Genomic DNA, 8,084 nt, shown 5'->3' with positions numbered 1-8,084 from the left:
GAGTATATGATTCATCGAGTGACGATTTATTTTTCTTTATTTAAAATAATTGTAAAATTGTATTATTAAAATAATAGCTTCTTTACATCTCACCAATAGATGTCTCTAGTGAAGTTCTAGTGATTCATGAACAAGGTTTCTAAATTGGTTCATATATATAGAACTCCCAAGAATTTGAGTGGTGTGGTTGTCCATAATGGGTAGAATTGGTGAATGTTACACGTGTGTAAAGTGATCACTCAAACCAGCCTATGACGGTCGTAAGCCCCGTAAATGCCCAGACTTCCATATTCTTCTTCATCTTTGATGAGGTATCAAAAAATAATATGTAATAAAATAATATTATAATGGCCCAGCCTCTGCGTGAAGATGAAATAGTCGATATAGCGAGTGAACTAGGATCTGATTTCGGATCAAGTGAAAGTGACGATGATAATATTTCCAACTTTAGTGAAATAATTGATTCGGACGCAGAAGACAGTATTGAAAGTGTCCAAATCAGCGGTGAATTTTCCTCGAGCAATATCGTACCACCGTGGGTGTCTGGTCTGCATATACCAGTCAAACATGATTTCGATAGTTTTTCTGGAATAAACCCTGAATTATCGTTATCAAAAGATTCGTGCGAATGAAATTTTTTCGAGCACTTTTTAACCTTTTAACCGCGTCAACTTTGTACCTGAGATACGCCCGTACGCGGCGGTATTTCACTGTTTTTAAAATGATTACTTTTATCATGTATTTAGTTAAGAAACGATTTATTTTCCCAAACAAAAACGTTCAATGGGATTCATTGTGCCTTTTTGGTACTCTATAATACACTCGTGTCACATTATTCTTGAAATATATCGTAATATAAACAAATAAGATCCTAACATAAATAAATCAAAGCACGCATCGTGTGTCACTCTTACCCACTGGCGATGCGTAACGTCGAGAGTGAGACAGATATAGGGCATGATAATGGCGCGGACTAATTACCGACCGCAAGAAAAATCAGGGATCTGTTCTTTTATTTATCCTTGTGATGTTACAAATTATTAGTCAGATATTTCAACAGATGTCATAAGGCCAAGGATTGACGTATTATTTTATCCAAAGTTCCACACCATGAAAAAATCCCTCCAAGTTGAACTGAGGTTCGAAACTTGGAGCAATGTAAGAACACATACGGTTATGTCAGCCGCGTATGGGACATGTTTTATGAAAACACATACGGTTATGCGAGCCGCGTGGATCCGGTTAAATAAAAGTATCATGGACAAAATTGCTACCAAAATTAATAATTTTCAGTCGCATGAAATAGGGTCTAAGAACTTTACCGCAACATCGAGTATCGGAAATTGGGTCGACACTTTCAGCTCTGAATTGTATATATTTATAGCGGTTGTCATGCTTATGACGAGAAACAGCCACCTAACAATTGAAGAGCATTGGTCGACCGATCCTTATTTATTGAGTCTCATTTTCGGACAAATAATATCCCGTGACCGATTCCAACTTTTGCTGCAAATGCTTCATTTTTGTGATAATCGCGTTAGGAGTTCGGATAGACTATTTAAAATAAAAATGATGGTGCTTTACACCCGGAATATTTTTAAAAACACTTTTGCCATTCCTAAACTTGTGCATAGATGAAAGTATTATTGTTTTCAAAGGAAGGCTTAGTTTTAAACAGTATATTCCAGCTAAACGGCACAGGTTTGGGATAAAAACATTTATGTTATGTGATGTACGTACAGGATACATTTTAGATTTTATCATATATACAGGAAAAGAAACTGAAATAACGTGATTTGTTTGTGAGAGTCGCCGCGTACGGGCGACTCTCACGAACAAAGTTAACGCGGTTAAAAGGTTAAATCGCACCAAAACGTGACAATTTTACAAGCTAGAATTCCTGATTACCCAAAATCATTTATAATAGAAACGTAACATTTTGGTGAGGACCTTCACATATATCGTAAGTATACTGGCAAAAAACGTCAACTCTAAAATCCCTGTTATTTAAAACTTTTAGCCTGAATGAAATACCCAGTTATTTATTTTTTTACAAAAATATTAAATGTAATATTAGTATGTAATATAACCACTCACCAAGATTTTTATGTCTACCGGTTTGGAGACGTGCCCGTCTCTTCTTCAGGACAATCACTACTATGTCATGCAAATAATACTACCCTTCACTATCATAGCACTATTTACACACTTAAAACTACACAAAATGTTTAGCACATGCGATTTTTGGTCGACCCGAAGACCAACATGCACTAGGGGTTGCAGCACAAACATGCATTATCATATAGCAATGTCAAAAATCTGCATAATCGAAGGGCATGTCGCTCACTCCTTTCAACAACATCGTATATAAAAAAACTTGATTTTTCAGGAGATCGTTTTAATGTTTAAAAATATAATGTATTAAAAATAAATTCAAGCCACTTATTGAACTTTTAACTGTGCAACAAATATTTTTAGGTAAAACCTGAAAAAATTTTCTCTGTTTGAAAAATATTTAGTACATTTAAAAAAATAATTATACAATACCTTTTCTTCAAAATGCAAAAACAACACTTTTTGCCCTGTAGCGGGTGAATATTAAGTTAAAAATATGCCGCTTTTGCTGGGATATAGTACATTTTCTGGGCATTCGGAAAACATGCACAACTGAAAATTGACGATTTTTGATACATGACGTTGTTGAAAGTAGTGAGCGATGTATGACTAGATGTATGGATGTGAAGGAGGGTAGGAATGTATGACAGAACAGAAGAGTGTGGCGTTCCGTCCTGTCTTCCTACAAAACGGTATGATGGTGGTAATAGCAGAATGAACTCCACTTTTATTTTTTGACATCTCATCAAAGATGAAGAAAAATATGGAAGTCTGGGCATTTACGGGGCTGACGACCGTCATAGGCTGGTTTAAGTGATCACTTTACACACATGTAACATTCACCAAATTCTACCCGTTATAGACAACCACACTACTCAAATTCTTGGAAGTTCTATATATATATGAACCAATTTAGAAACCTTGTTCTTGAATCACTAGAACTTCACTAGAGACATCTATTGGTGAGATGTAAAGAAGCTTTTTACTAAGCAGAAACTCTTATATTAGTATGTGAGATCCGAATCCTGGATTATAATCACACACATTAGAAACGCCAGAAAATACCATTTTCATTTTGATTATTTAAGCTTATAATTTGACCAGATAATTTATTTACAACATTTTGAGTGTGTCCAAACACTTGTTATAGTCCAGATTTTTTGAACAGGTATTTGGACACACTCAAAATGTTGTAATATAAACTATTATTCACACTTAATTTACATAATCTGGATATATTTATAGATTATGTAAATTTCCATACAAAAATATTCTTCATCTTTGATGAGATGTCAAAAAGTAATATGTAAATAACTCCCGTAATTGGAGATAATCCAGATTTTGTGAACAAGTATTTGGACACACTAAAAATGTTGTGAACTCTACCCTAATGTATGGAAGCATAGCATGGAGTTGGCAAAAGAAGGATGGAAGTAGACTGAATGCAGTAGCAATGCGATCTCTCAGTGCGGAACAACCATGTATGTATTATATATATTCATAAGTTAATATAAGGAAAGAATGCAAGGCTGAGATAAGCATTATCAATAAAATTAAGAAAGGCGTGTTGAGATGGTTTGGGCATGTGAATCAAATGCGTGAAGAAAGAATTATCATTCCAACCCTTATCCGCACCCCAATGGTGCATAGGGCACTGCATCATATAAACGCAGTGTTATCTCGATCGTTAACACATGAAGGAAAGGTGATCAGCCCTCCTCTTCAGTGGTATCTGAACGGCATGGATGTGACAAAGCTGTGATTTCGACAAGATGGTGCAACATGCCACAGGGCGGGTGCCACTATCAATTAACTGCGAGAAATTTGAATTTGTATCTTCTTTAAACCCTTTTCCGCACCCCAATGGTGCATAGGGCACTGCATCATATAAACACTGTGTTATCTCGATCGTTAGCACATGAAGGAAAGGTGATCGGCCCTCCGCTTCATGTACCAGTCCAGGGTAATATTGAATTAATATTATAGTGAAAAAATAACTTATATTTATTTGACCCCCCCTGGGAATCGAACCCGGGACCTCCAGAACGGTAGCCGAGCGTGCCGACCATTACACTACGGAGGCGGACCTGAAGAAACAATAGTTAAACAAACTTGGTGGCGAATGTAGTTGGTAATAGAAGCAAAGAAACACCGAGAAAAAATTGTCATGATCAAGTATTTCAAATAATTGGGCGTGGAGTTGGAATAATCGGTGGGTATGAGGCAGTCCCCCTCCATAGTGTAGTGGTTAGCGCGCTAGGCTACCATGCTGGAGGTCCCGGGTTCGATTCCCATGAGGGTCAAAATAAACATTAGCGATTTTCCTGTCTAACATTTATTTAATATAACCCTGGACTGGTACCTGAAGCGGAAGGCTGATCACCTTTCCTTCGTGTATTTATAACGATCAAGATTACATTGCTTCTATATGATGCAGTGCCCTATGCACCATGGGTGCCGATAAGGGTTAAAAGAAGGTAGCTGGTTAATAGTAGCAAACAAAGACCGAGAAACACTTGGCAAGATCGAGTATTTCAATTACATGATCATGGAGTCAGAATTATCGGTGCGTATGTATGAGGAGATGCAACGATGTATTTTGTTTGTAAAGCAGATGGGTGTGGCGTTCTATTCTCTCTGCCAACCTCTGCGGGAAGCGGCTTGATGGTTAGTTAGCTAATTATGTAGTTAATTTATTACTTTTTACCTAAATAGATTGATTATAAAAACTCCATTGTTTACATCGACCACCTTGTTACTTGGCATAGACTTTAGTGACAAAATCGGAGTCGATTTTGTCATACGACCCCGCCCTGCCTCAATTTTATTCCCATCTTCTAACTGTGACCAAAATATTATGATGGAGACTGACTGGAGCATTTCGTCGTAAAGTAACATCGCTCGCGGCGAGCATTTTACGTTACGGCATTGCTGAATGACTGCGATAAGTGCTCGTTTAGAACACAACTGCTCGGCTTGTGGCCTTGTGCTCAGTTTTGACATATCGCTCACTCCTTTCAAAAACGTCATATATAAAAAAAATTGTCAATTTTCATTTGTGCATGTTTTCGGAATGCCCAGAAAATGTACTATATCCCAGCAAAAGCGGCATATTTTTAACTTAATATTTACCCGCTAAGGGCAGAAAGCGTTGTTTTTGCATTTTGAAGAAAATGTATTGTTTAATTATTTTTTAAATATACTAAATATTTTTCAAATGGAGAAAAAACCTTCAGGTTTTACCTAAAAAGATCTGTTGCGCAGTAAAAAGTTCAATAAGTGGCTTGATATTTATTTTATTATATTTTTAAACTTTAAAAACGATCTCTTGAAAAATCAAGTTTTTTTATATATGACGTTGTTGAAAGGAGTGAGCGATAATCACACAAAAATATCTGAATCACAGTCTAGAAATCTGTATTAAATTTGTATAGAATCAAACCCAAAATCTGTATTAATCTTTACAACTTTGCATTCGTAGTTAAAATGTCGGACGACGAAGACTTGATTCTTGGTTCTGTGATTCTAATATAATTGCTAACATAAATTGTATACATTTATTTGAATCACATTTTTTAACATATTAAAAAATATATAAATAAATATACATATTTATCAGAGACCCACCAAGTCACCTTGTGTGTCTTGTCAGTGGAGTTCTTTTTTAATACATTTTTATTGTTTTTAACCATTTTACCCTAATATACACACAAAAAAGAGAGAAAAATTTAAGAATATAAACATTTTACAATTGTCATAAAATTAACTCTTAATCATTTACCCATTCCTTTATTTTGCCTTTGTTCCATATTTTACAATGATCAAAGAAAACACTTCGTTTTTCACCACTTGAGTTTTATTATTGACTACATGTTTCAGAAGTTAAACTTCCATCATTCAGGTCTGTTACTATACAGACCTGAATGATGGAAGTTTAACTTCTGAAACATGTAGTCTATAATACAACTCAAGTGGTAAAAAATGAAGTGTTTTCTTTAATCATTGTAACATGTCTTACCACAAAGTTAATGCCGAAACAATAAATAAAATAAAGTTCCATATTTTATTTTGACCTCTAACCTCCGTCGGCAACAAATTAAAAATGTTTGTAACGATATATTGCAGTGTTGGACTCCCATATTTATTGTTAATTCATGGGACTATCGAACCTTCGTTGTGCGTAAATCCTGTATGATAGTTGCGTACTAAAAGATTTCGATATTTTACCATTATTTTTAATAAATTACAGCTTACTCCAGATGGCGTTTCTCATGTGTGTGATTATAATCCGGGATTCGGATCTCACATACTAATATAAGAGTTTCTGCTTAATAAAAAAGCTTCTTTACATCTCACCAATAGATGTCTCTAGTGAAGTTCTAGTGATTCAAGAACAAAGTTTCTAAATTGGTTCATATATATAGAACTTCGAAGAATTTGAGTAGTGTGGTTGTCAATAATGGGTAGAATTGGTGAATGTTACACGTGTGTAAAGTGATCACTCAAACCAGCCTATGACGGTCGTAAGCCCCGTAAATGCCCAGACTTCCATATTCTTCTTCATCTTTGATGAAATGTCAAAAAATAATACTCCAGATGAAGAAATAAAAAGATTTTCGCAGTTTGGGGAATTTCCCACAGATTGGCAACCCTGACAGTGACTTAAAATTTAATCCGACTTCGGATGGAGCATTCGGAAGAAGCGGCAAGCACCTCAGCTCGCTGTACTGACTATACGAATGCTCGCATCGTAGCATGTTACGTTACGACCAAATGGCTGCGGTCAGTCCCTACCATTAGATTGAAATTTATGTAAAAACCATGAGGATGGCTGAATTGTGTAAATAGGAGAGGCCATTTTAGCTTCTAATTTTTAAGTATTCTATTTTTGTTACCATGTCATATATGTATTAATTAGTAATGTTTTTAAATATATATTTAAATATGTGAATTGTTTGTAGCGTAGACCCCCCCCTCCCCACTCCGCCCAGTTATTGGCACTGCCAATCACACATCGCTCACTCCTTTCAACAACGTCATATATCGAAAGACTTGATATTTCAGGAGATCGTTTTTAAAGTTTAAGAATATAATCAAATGTTTTAAAAATAAATATCAAGCCACTTATTGAACTTTTTACTGTGCAACAGATGTTTTTAGGTAAAACCTGAAGGTTTTTCCTCCATTTGAAAAATCTTTATCATATTTAAAAAAAAAAATAAACAATACCTTTTCTTCAAAATGCACAAACAACACTTTCTGCCCTGTAGCGGGTAAATATTAAGTTAAAAATATGCCGTTTTTGCTGGGATATAGTAAATTTTTTGGGCATTCCGAAAACATGGACAGCTGAATATTGTCGATTTTTGATATATGATGTTGTTGAAAGGAGTGAGCGATAAGTTTTATTTGATAAAGAGTATGCTGTTTTTAAAATTTTATTAAAATATTCCCAATATCGTGCCAGCTGGCTAATCTGAACGTAGATCCTGCAAACGGTCATTCGGATTAGGGATTCGTTCGGATTGAATATTTGTTCGGATTAGGTAAGTGTACGGGTAAGTGAAACGTTTGGTTTAAATCAATTTACGGATAAGCCAAACGTTCGGATTAGGCACTTGTTCAGATTTGTGACTTGTTAATTGTTTAGAATTGTGGGATTCTTTCGGATTAAGAAATGGTTCTGTTACGGAATCGTTTGAATAATGCAATTATCCTGTTTAGTTAATCGTTCGGATTTGAGAAAAGCTTAGATTGATGAATTGTTCGGATTAGGAAATCGTTCATATTAGCTAATTGTATGTATCATGATTATTTAGAATTATATAATGGTTCGGATAACGTAATCGTTCGAATTAAGAAGTCTTCCGGATTATGGAATTGTATATGTCGCTCACTCCTTTCAAGAACGTCATAAATCAAAAATCGTCAATTTTGAGTTGTGCATGTTTTCGTAATGCCCAGAAAAA

This window comes from Brachycentrus maculatus, unplaced genomic scaffold (assembly GCF_059751285.1).
Source record: "Brachycentrus maculatus isolate JH-2025_06_01 unplaced genomic scaffold, ASM5975128v1 h1tg000043l, whole genome shotgun sequence".
Lineage (NCBI taxonomy): Eukaryota > Metazoa > Arthropoda > Insecta > Trichoptera > Brachycentridae > Brachycentrus > Brachycentrus maculatus.
The sequence above is the reverse complement of the archived record's forward strand: the minus strand, read 5'-3'. Positions refer to the sequence as shown.